Genomic DNA, 12,243 nt, shown 5'->3' with positions numbered 1-12,243 from the left:
TCCTGTTTACATATAGGATTATAAGTAAGGGTTGCTAAGTCCATGATAATTGGGTATGCGGGAGATGAGGCATCACTGTATGTAATACTTATAACGATGTCTTGAGAGAGAGAGAGAGAGAGAGGCGACTGGAAAAATTGAAAGACTTTGATAATAACTTCTGAACTGCTAAGATCTCCACATACTCATTTCTGATCAGAAATTACAGACATGAAATATCATTTAACGAGATTGATCCTTAAGGGAATACGAAAACATTCAAAGAACTTTTGCTTAATTCTAACATTGTTTCTATTCTGGTTTCCATTACTTTACTCTTCAGATAATATTAATTATTTCTAAATATTTTCGAGAAAAGCAGGAAGAATTAGTTATTCTGTCTCTAAACAAGCAACCCTCTCAGGTTTATTTTGTTCCATGTGTAATAATAATAATAATAATAATAATAATAATTTTTTCTGACAATGACAAGGTTTATTATCATACATAGTATTTACGTATATATACATGAGGTATAAAGGATTCAATACAAAATACAGAGTACTTAGAGGAAGAAATCGACCGTGAGATGCGGTGATTGCTACCACTGGAGGGTAATGGATGGCAATGCTGTAGCCAATGAAGCTCTAACTGAGGCTCGGCTATTGCTCTTACCCCTTCTGCCATGATCAGAGCTTTAATAGCTCAATAACACCTTATGCCTACACTGTCCACAGATAACGGGGCCACTTTAAGCCAGTCCTTATAAGGATAAGGACAGAGTACTTAATTCTCTATAAATATAATTATACATTAAAAAAAAAACTAACTAAATATTTATCCACCGTATTTACATATGGATTCGCATGAATGAATGTGCATACAATTCACTATACAATACAGTAATACAACTCACAGTTCAATAGCAATAATAATAATTGAATAATTTTATTCCCTTATAGGGAGTAGGCGAGGCCTTAAAACCCTATCTAATTTTTTTTGAGACTGAATGGGCATTTCAATCTCCACCGGTAGCCAATCAGAGACAGCTGGCCCATTAGTATATAGGAGCACCGATGAAGAGACGAGCAAACAAGTGCTGCCATCTCTTGGTACCTCACCTTAACAGGATATGTTACTGTCTGAAATAATGTGGATTCTGCGGTCAATTTTCTTGAATTTACGGGATGAAAAACCCGAGTTTTTGGGAGAAAAATCTCGCTTTTCCGTACCAGAGATCGAGTAGCATTGTTTATTCTGTTCTGGTTTCCATTACATTACTCTTCAGGTAATATTAAGTATTCCTAAATATTTTCGAGGAAAGGAGGAGGATTCAGTTATTTTGTCTGTAAACAGGCAACCTCCTCAAGTTTATTTTGTTCCATGTCTAATAATAATAATAGTATTCCGGAACCGGTCGGAGAGAGGCTTGGAAAAAGTTCCTCCAGTCGACGACTAGACTTTAACATATCAGTGTATCTTCGTGCGACCAAGTGCAAAGGGTGCGAAAGCCCCTTCCACTGAGCTACACAGGCCTGATATGCTTTTTCCGGTTTGGATTTGGATATAGCGTGTTTGTGCCCTTGTAATGGTGTTTGAGAGGGGGTTTGTTATAGGTGTGTGTGTGTGTGTGTGTGTGTGTGTGTGTGTGTGTGTGTGTGTGTGTGTGTGTGTGTGTGTGTGTGTGTGTGTGTGTGTGTGAGAGAGAGAGAGAGAGAGATTTCCCTCTACAGAGAGTTGAAACAAACGCTATATAAATATTATAGCGAGATTTTCAGTCTCGCTATAATATTTATATAGCGTTTGTTTCAGCTCTCTGTAGGTCCCTGTGTTTCTGTCAACGAGTGGCAGTTTATTGATCACATCAGGTATGTAAAAGTTTCGGGTGGCTTTCCGTAGTGGTTATTATACTTATATGTTATGTAGTTTGTTGACTGTGGTCTTGTTATCTGGTATGTTGTTCTAGTTACTCTGTAGGTTGGACTGAAGTAATATTTCAGCATGACTATGTAGTGGCATAAGTGTTTTACCTTAAATATTTTGTGTTCTGTTCTTGCTGTCTGGATAAGTGTGGGATGTCCTCTTTGTTCCCAAAATATCAGTTTTACCATTTTATTTTGCAACAATTGAAATCTGTTAAGTTTGTAGTCTGTGCAGAATGTGTATGATGTAATTGCGTATTTTAAAATGTTTGCACATAATGCTTTATAAATTAGTATTTTTATGTGTGTCGGAGCAATATCTTATAATCGACATAGTTTGCTTGCTATTATCCTGCATTGGATGCTAGGTGGTTTGTATGGCTATTCCAACTTTGATATGTCGAAGTGAAGTCCAAGATAACGTGTTGTTTTCACTCTTTGTGTTATTTGTGGTTTTAGGATCAGTGCTTTGTGTTTAGGAGGTTGGATGTCGGATAGTGAGATATTTAATTTCTATGGGTTGGTTCTGAGGTTTTTTGATATAATAATAATAATAATAATAATAATAATAATAATAATAATAATAATAATAATAGTTTTTTATCTGTCAAATAAATTATATACATTATACATTATGCATTATGTACATATACATACAATTTATATATTACATATAATACACATATTTATATAATACATACAATTCAATAAAATTACATACAATTTAAAAGATAATACTACAAAAAAGATTCACTGGTTCAAATTCAGATTTCAATTTATTCCATACTTTGTTATAATGCTAATGAGTACATTGCTTAAGTCATATAGATCAACACTTCGTGTGTTATTAGTAGTATTACCAATTTTTTACTAATACTTTATAATCAGTTATAGTTCAGTTACACAGGATAGATTACAGTTATCTATCTATATAATTTTTTTTCAGTACAGAATGCCAGGAAAATATCTTATTTAAATTGCATCAATAATGATATTAACAATGTTTCTTACATCTTTTCTTTTTTCACATTTATATTTACAATGATTCATTTAAATTTACAGTGATTCATTTTTTATTAAATTGTTTATAATATTTACTTGTTTCTTTGGGTGGCTTCTTCCTCGAAGCTTTGCAGACCTTATCTAAATAATGCACCTTACTGACTGTTTTGTTACATACTCTGCTGTCTTTGATTATGTGGATTATGTGTAGATGAATGCCGCGGATTAATCTCACCTACTTCGAAGCTTGGGTTATCTTTTATGAAGAGAGTTGGATTTCACCATTTATGTTGTTGTTACTGTTTATGGATGGGATGTAGGCATTGGATGCTGGTGATTTGTGATGTATATATTAGTGTTAATGGTATATTAAGTTTGTTGGTATATTTTACAGAGTTCGTGTTTTATTGTTCTGTAGTTATCTATGTGTTTTAAATTTCTTGGTAGGTTGTTGAGTAGCGTCAGTATCTGATGTGATCTCACAAAAGAACCGCATGAGTTGAGTTGTTGGAGGGTGTAGGGATGTAGAGAGTTGTTGTAGGTCGTGTTTTACGATATGTGTATCTGTTGTTTCGATAGGTGATGTTGAAGTAATTCCTTATTAATAATATGTAGTGTTTCAGATTTTTAATGCTCAGGATTCTGTGTATCGCCATGTTCTAGTCGGATATTGGTTGTTGCATATAAGGTGTCCAAATCACAGTTGACACAATTTTCCTATGTAATATTTCTAATTTTGTTAGGTGGCTGTTTGATGTGTTTGCATAGACTGTTATACCGTATCTGAGGGATTCGCAAATACCCTGATATAGGAGATTTTTTTATGTTAGATGTAATAATGTCTTTTACTTGGAAGAGTTTTGCTGCGAGGATCCGGAGTTTGGTATGTAGGTATTCTATATGCTTTGTCCATTTAAGGTGGCAATCTATGTAGAGATTAAGGTATTTTACATGTGTTCCTGGTTTGATTTCGGGACACTGGCAGAATTTGTGTTGTTAATGCAGCGGTATGTGTGACAGTGTATCGATAGTGGTGCTGGGCGCATGATTCTTCGGTTGTGTATTATCATCATCTGTGTTTTGGTGCCGTTGCTTACAATTGCGTTTTGGTAGCAGTATGTTGTGGTTTCATGTAGGTCTTGTTGTGCTTTGGAGAGAGAGCCGTGTTGATGTCTGTGTGGGTTGCTAGTAGTGCGGTGTCATCTGCGTATTGAAATATTTGACTTCTTATGGCTATGTTATGAACATCGTTAATGTATATGTTGAATAGAGTGGGTGATAATAGGGCGCTTGAGGGATACCGTGTTTTATTTGTATACCCCGGCTGTGACAGCTACCTATTTTTGTTACATGTGTTCTGTTTGAGAGGTGGTTTCTGAACCATGTATGCAGTGTTCCTCTTATACCTATTGAGTATAGTTTGGTGAGTAGTATGTCATATTCGATGTATCAATTGCTTTGGTTAAATCAGGCCGTATAAGGACGGCGTACTTGTTTTTATCGAGAGCTTTGTTTATTGCGTCGGCGATGTCTTCTAATAATGTGATGGTGTTTTATTTTTTGTTTTCTGAAAGCCGTATTGGTTTTGTGAGATGGTGTTGTATTTCTGTAAATAGTTGTGTAGTCTGGTTTGTGTTAATTTTTTCTAGAATTTTTGAAATGACTGGTAGGGTAGCTATCGGTCTGTAGTTCTGAGTATCGTTTCTTTTACCATGTTTTTAAATTGGCGTAATTATTGCAGTTTTTAGTTGTTGTGGAATAATGCCTGTGTCGAATATTATGTTCACGAATCTCAAAAGTACTGGATTTATTTGTTGAAAGTGTGTTACGAAGTCTGTGAGTCTTATTTTATCTATTCCTGGAGTGGTCTTTGGTTTTAGTTGTAAGAGTTGATCGTTGGTAGATTGTCTTTTTTGAGTTGTGTGATATTGTTTTGTGAATTCATGGTTGAATGATTCTGCTAGTTCCTCTTGGTTTGTGTCCTGACCGAAACTTTTTTACAATAAAATCTTGTGCTGAAGTTTTCGTTTTTCGAGTTACTAATTCGTTGAATGTAGCCCATGTTTGCTTCATGTTGTCGCTATATTCCATGAATATTTGGAAGTAGTAGCGTCTTTCTGCCCTACGAATTTTTGTTGTTAGTTGAAATCTTGTGTTTTTGTATAAGGTTTGTAAATATGTGTTTCTGGGTGACTTTTTAAGTTTTTTCCATATATTTTCTTTTTCAATAATAGTATTTAGTATATCGTCATTTATCCATGGATTGTTGTCTGTTTGTCGCCTCGTTTGTGTAGGTTTTGTTGCTTTTTTGTATATTTCTGTGAACTTTAATTGAAAATTGTCGTATAATGTTACAGGATTGTTTGTTTTAAGTAGGCAATTCCAGTCTGTATTTTTTACATGGTTATCGACAATGCACTTTAATATGATTGAGTTTTGTCGACTTTTGTGGTTAAGGAAATGGAGTGGGGTAGGTAACGTAATAATACGAAGTTTTAACAAAGTAGTGATCGGCAATTTTGAGGTTAATTACTGATGATGTATAAATATGGATGGGAGCCCGTATACTGATATGATCAATGGATGATTGTGTTAGTGAAATGTTGAGTATTTCTTTTCTTGTCGGGGAATTAATGGTAAGGCTTATGTTGTACTGGCTTTGTATATCAAGGTATGTGTTAGTGGTTGAAGAAGAGCGGTCAAGGGTATTTATATTAATGTCTCCTATTAGGGTAATCCTATGTGTTGTACGGGATTCGATGGCGCTTAACCATGCTTCTAATTCATGAAGAAAGCTGAGTGAATTATTATCTAGGGGTCTGTATATTATGTTTATTGTGTATTTGATACTATTTTTGTGGTTATTTGTGATTTCCAAAATTAGTGTTTCCGCATGTTCGAAATTAGTTTATGTTTCAATCACATTGTATTTCCTTTGATAAATGCCACGATGCCACCTCCTTTTTTGTTTGGTCTACATGAGCTGTAGGTTTGGTAATTATCAATGTTGTATGCGTAAACTTCGGTGTTGTTTATTGCAGCTTCGGTCAGTATTAACGCATCCATGTTTGTCATGGTGTAGTTGAGCAGTGTTATCAATGTAAGCCAGTGTTTTTTATTTATTTATTTATTTATTTATTTATTTATTTATTTATTATACTTCTTATGTTTGTGTGTACGATAATGAAGTCGGTATTGGTGAAAATGTTGTCTGACCATTTCTTCAAAGAGTTAAAGACCTTGAAGTTTATATTGTATGACTGGATATGTTCGCCTATATTTGAGATCTCCGTTATATAGATTTTAATTGATTTCTAATCTTGTTCTTAAGGATGTGAAGAGTTATATGATAATAATAATAATAATAATAATAATAATAATAATAATAATAATAATAATAATAATAATAATAATAATAATAATAATAATAATAATAATAATAATAATAAATCACTCACATACTTAGTTCGGAAACGTTTTGATTTTTTCCACCAGATGTTGCCAATGTGAACAATGCAAACCAATTACAAGAGAGCTTTAGTTTGCGTAACTATTTGTAGAGATTTCAGTTTTAGTTTATTGATTAATAATAGTTGAAATCACTTGAATTTTGTTATAATGCTAATAATAACCTTACTTCTATTATGTCAATCATTTATTTACATTATTTGCTTGGTTGTTATATGCGTTTAAATTTCATTTTCGTAATCTTTAATTTTTACTCATATCGGATTTGGAAAGTTCATTAGATTTATATAAACTAAAAATTAAAAACACAAACTAAACCTCATCTAGTAACCGAATTCCACGTGTTGTCTTTCATGTTTTGACAGCTCTAGAGATGCTTTAATTCGAGTTGATTGCTGTTATGAGACCATTCCTGCGTTTCGAACTATATGACAGAATTATTATTTTTACATAGGACAGCGGTTGCTACTTATTTGTAGTCAACATCTCAAAATTGGTACTTAAACTTAGTCATTCAATATACAAGCAGACGCATGTATATGACTGATCTTGTTGGCTAAATATTTGGTTGAAAATCGGGTATTTTGTTTATGAATAGAATTGCATACAATTACCATCCAATTAATGAGAAATTTATTTATTTAAAACAGAACAACAACAACAACAAATAATAATAATAATAATAATAATTTAACATCCTAAAGAGGTTTGAACATCATTTTTTTAAATATATTAACAATCCATAAATAATTAAAATATACCCAGGTTTGTGATAGGGTAGAAGTATCCAATACCCTTGGAAGGTAATGGATGGCATTGCTGTAGCTAATGAAGCTCTAACTGAGGCTCGGCTATTGCTGTTACCCTCCTGCCATGATCAGAGCTTTAATAGCTCAATAACACCTTATCCCTACACTGTTCTCTACAGATAACGGGGAAGATGAAAAGCATTCTTTCTTCGCCCCTTTAAGCCAGTCTTTATAAGGATAAGGATAAGGTTTGTGATATTTTTATACCCTTCAACTGTGATTATGGTATTCGATATTCCATTTTAGTCTTTTATACTTCTTTTCGCTACTTCGCTTGCTTCCTTTTCTACCGTGTTATGTGCTAGCTTGCTACTTTTTTTGATTTTGTAAAATATTCTCGACACCTTAAGTTAAACGTAACATCAGATAACACTCTACCAACAAGAAAGGAGATAGAACACATAATTAAGAATCTTCCTAAAAAAAATCCCCTGGGTTTACGTGATAATATCTCGGCTGAGCTGCTGAAAGCATTGACTGGCAATAATAACAACTATTTAGTGGAATCCATTCAGGACATCTAGAAAACAATAGAATTACCTGACGTTCCAATTCCAAAGAAAAATAATGCACAAAATTCTGAGGATTACAGAACTGTGAGCCTAATATCCAATGCATCTAAAATTATTTTCGTTAACGAACAAATTGAAAGAGCCATAATCGGTGAATCGAGTGAACAACAGAAAGCTTCAGAAGAGGGATGGGAACCATTAATGCTATCCTGGAACTAAAATTACTAATAGAAAGATCACTTGAAAGAAACAGGAACATTTATATATGCTTCATAGTCTTTCAGAGGCTTTTGACCGGTAAAACATAATAAAATATTCAATATATTAGATACATTAGACATAGAAGATCATGTATCGTGTACTTAAGATTATAAAAAGGATTTACACCAAACAGAAAATGCAGCTGTTTAACGTTGAGACTTCTGTAGCGAAAATAAAAAGAGGAGCTAGACCAGGTTGTATCCTTTCACCAAATCTATTTAATATCTATAGTGAGACAGTGATGAAAAAGATTGAAAAACGAAAATAGGAATTAGTATCAATGGTATAAAATACATCTTAGATATGCTGATGATACCATTATAATAGCAGAAAACAGAAACAATTTAAACTACTGCAGCTACTAATTAAAGAAGATAAAGATTTTGGATTAGATATAAATGCAAAAGAGACCAAATTTATAAAAATCTCAAAAGAAAAGAGAACCGAGCCATAAATATTCATAAACAATATGAGAATTGAACATGCAACAGAATACAAATATTTAGGCGCCTACTTTACTGCAGATAGAAAGCAAGATAAAGAAATAAAAATAAGAACGGCCATAGCTAAAGATGCATTCTGGAAAAATAAAGATCCGCTCAGAAGTTCTGTGAGTATCGAGACAAAGAAAAGAATGATAAGAACATTAGTGTAGGTAATTATCACATATAGAAGTGAGATCTGGATATTCAAGAAGAGAGTATGGCAACAGATAATGGCCTTTGAAATGTGGTGCTATAGGGGAGCTCTGAAAATCCCATGGACAGAACATGTGACAAATACAGATGTCCTACAGAGAATGAGAATACAGAGATCTTTATTACAGGAAATGATCCAGAGAAAGATGAGATTGGCGGGACATGTACTGAGAAGTTCAGCAAGACAGAGGATACTAACAGTTTTAGAAGGAAAAATAGGAAAAGGATAAAGTGGCAAAAAACGAAGGACATGGCTTGAAGATATAAGATCATGGATAGGATCACATGGCTAAGCAGAAACAAAAAGGAAAGCCACCAAAAGAGAGAACTGGAAGGACATGGTGCTGCACCCTCTCACTGAGGAAGCTACATGAAGAAGAAGAAGAAAATATTCTCTTGATTTCGGGAAAAAGAAGCAGAGAAAGTACGCCAGACAAATATCTCTATCTGGTGGTCTGAACCCTAACAATCGTAATCTGTAATAGCGTGAATTTTACAAGGTCCATTATTTGAGATGTGGGATTGAAAACACAAGATTCGTGGATAAAAAATACAAACATATCACGAACATACATCGTCCCATTGAAATCTTGCCTTTTTGTAGCTTGCTGTCAATAATATCAAAGATGGAAATAAATATTTCCCCTCTCTTCTCTGTAACAGGCCCTGGATACTGTAAGAGTTATATATATGATAGTATTAAATTTTGTATCATTGTGCGTAATTCAGATAATAAAATTCGCCGGTTTAAGTGAACTGAAATAGGTAAACACATTTTGATAAAGATTCCATCAATTCCTAAAATAATCATCTAGAATATGTGCATTACATGAGTATTAAAAACTTAATGGAAGAATTAAAAGATATTTCTTTAACGGATCTATTTATTAATACACCTCAAATCGTCGTGTAGGTTTATACAGAACACGTATCGGGAAGTTAGGAATAAAATGTTTAACAATTTTAGTGTATATAATTTAAAAACTTTATTAAATAGCTAGCTAGCTAGATAGATAGGTAGATAATAGATAAGAGAGAGAGAGAGAGAGAGAGAGAGAGAGAGAGAGAGAGAGAGAGAGAGAGAGAGAGAGAGAGAGAGAGAGATCTCGTAAAAGCAATTAATAAAGGCTCGTTCTTCTACAATACAGGTTGAGGTTGACGAATTATTTGCGTCAATTTAATTGAAACAGATTAACTCAATTTGCCAGCTAGAGTAACCCGAGGTAGTGATAATATTTCTCCGACACATTCTAGTACTGAGTAACGTATAACCTTCCCTGATAAATTGTTCTGTGTAGCAACAAAATATTTCTTATTCTAAATCAAACTTGAAGCCCGGATGTAGGCCTTCGCCCTTTTAACAGATTACCGGAACAGCTGGTAATATATTCGTACTCGATATTTTAATCCATCCAATAGAAAACCTTATTTAAGCTCCTTCTGAAATGACTACTTGTATATGCGCATGAATTTCCCGTTTTGGAAATTGCCAGAAGTAACTCCCTCCTACCCGTACTGACTCTTCCGTAAGACTCAAATAATCTGTAAAGGCCGTATTTATTTACTTTTGCAATTCATGTTCATCGGGATGAAAGAGGTGAAGAAGGAATGAGTCTGGTTAGAAAAACATGAATGTTTTATAAAATTCTATCCTAAAATGCTAATCCCGCATATTGCATTTTCAAAGGCATTATGGATAAAAGGAATTAACTGTAAACCCTTCTCTCTCTCTCTCTCACTCTCTTTTTCTTCTTCTTTCTATTTCTCTCTTCTACCTCTTATAATGAACTGCAAGATATGATCGGTTTGCTAGACTCGCACTATCTGACCTCTTCTACATTTCTGAAATCATTTTCCACGGGCGAATTTCTCACCATCTGTTAAATTCAGACTCTTGCGAGATTACGCGCATGTGTGTGTGTGTGTGTGTGTGTGCTGGACGTTCCCAGCAACCAACATGTGATCGATTCGCTGCCTTCCAGTCTGTGACAGCAAAGCATCCGTTGATCAGCTTTATACACCTTGGCTGCAGAAGTCTCACAACATACGTTCGGTGTATAAATTTAATAAAAATTCCAAGGAGTTATCGATTACCTACAGAAATGTTTCCAAGCATTCTAAGGAAGGCGGAAGCACCAATGGCATTGCACCGACAGCCTCAAACAACTGCCATTCATAATTTTATTAATCAGACAGAGGTAGTTCGTAGTTTCTAATCTCAGTGGGTACGTAGAATTCTTTCTCAATCTATCCAAATGAAATATTAATAAATCAATCAATAAGAGTATCAGTGGTATTTCGGTCTCTCTCTCTCTCTCTCTCTCTCTGATTATAAGGTGAGTTTATAAGCAAAGTGGAGAGTTCTCTATATCTCAGAAGACACTGAATGAAGAAAGTAAAATTCTACAGGAGTGTTATTAAATATAAGGAATGAGTACTTGGATTGCAAATTAATTGCCAAAATATTCACTGAAATTTTAATTCATTATGACATTTATAAAAGTAAGTACAGCAATTCATTATTCTATCCCAATTTTTTCCTAAAAAAAAAATTAAAAATTAAAATAAAATAATGATAATCAGACTATTACACGTTTGCCACAGGCCCGGGGCCTCTATCTCTTGCTACAACAACGTCACTTGGTGCTTTTTAGAGTTTGATACACAAGCGGTTTCACGACTATGAACCTAGCAATTCACTTTTTTGGGATGAAGACGACAAGGTTTCTTCTATTCAAAAAATTGTAGCATCCCGCACATAACACTATCTTTACCATATAACAGATGAGCAATAGGACAGCTCTCATACTCAGACAAATCTGTGGGTAGATGCGCGCGCATTGTGATTCGTCATTACATATCTCTGGTTTCTAACGGTCTATAGTCCAATCATTGAGAGCTCTGCATCACACAACTCGAACCTAGACTCTTGTTTGAAATGATCTTTTCACTTCCAAATGAGACGATGGAGTTCCTCATATAATGTTCCGCACAGTGCTCGAAACAGTTATACGTTTGTCCATTATGCATGAGTGGATTCTCTCCTATTTGAAACAATTCACGAAACTAAACTAATACTAATCATAATAAAAATTCAATTTATTGATGTGATACGACTATTGGCATTCCTGGAGCATTTGATCGCGTCTGGCATCGAAGCCTTCTCAGCAAAAGCCATATTTTGGTTAACCTTCAACGCTCGGTAGCCGGATAGTCACTCCTCTCTCTCCGGTCATTGCACATTATGGACGATGTGTTCTATTCTTTGAATTTCTAAACTATGAGTTCCTCTGGACTCTATTCTATCGCCTATTCTGTGTACATTAATGATCTTCTCTCATTAATAATTTCACTTACCAGTAATCCTATCCACAGTTTTGCTGATAATAGCAAACTCTGTTCTTTTTCTCATTTAAAATCCTGCACTATCCAAACATTCCAAGTTTCAAGATTTTCTACAAACATTACCGTAAAGACTGATTACCATCTTTCAATGGGAGGAGCATAACCTTGTCACTGCAATGGTACCAAACATTTTCCACCAAACCAAACCAAAATTAAATTTTGATTTTCTCTCGTAAAACTCAACCAA

This window comes from Typopeltis vanoorti, chromosome 23, assembly GCF_054136105.1.
Source record: "Typopeltis vanoorti isolate ZY-2024b chromosome 23, IOZ_Tvanoo_1.0, whole genome shotgun sequence".
In the NCBI taxonomy this organism is placed as follows: domain Eukaryota; kingdom Metazoa; phylum Arthropoda; class Arachnida; order Uropygi; family Thelyphonidae; genus Typopeltis; species Typopeltis vanoorti.
The sequence above is the reverse complement of the archived record's forward strand: the minus strand, read 5'-3'. Positions refer to the sequence as shown.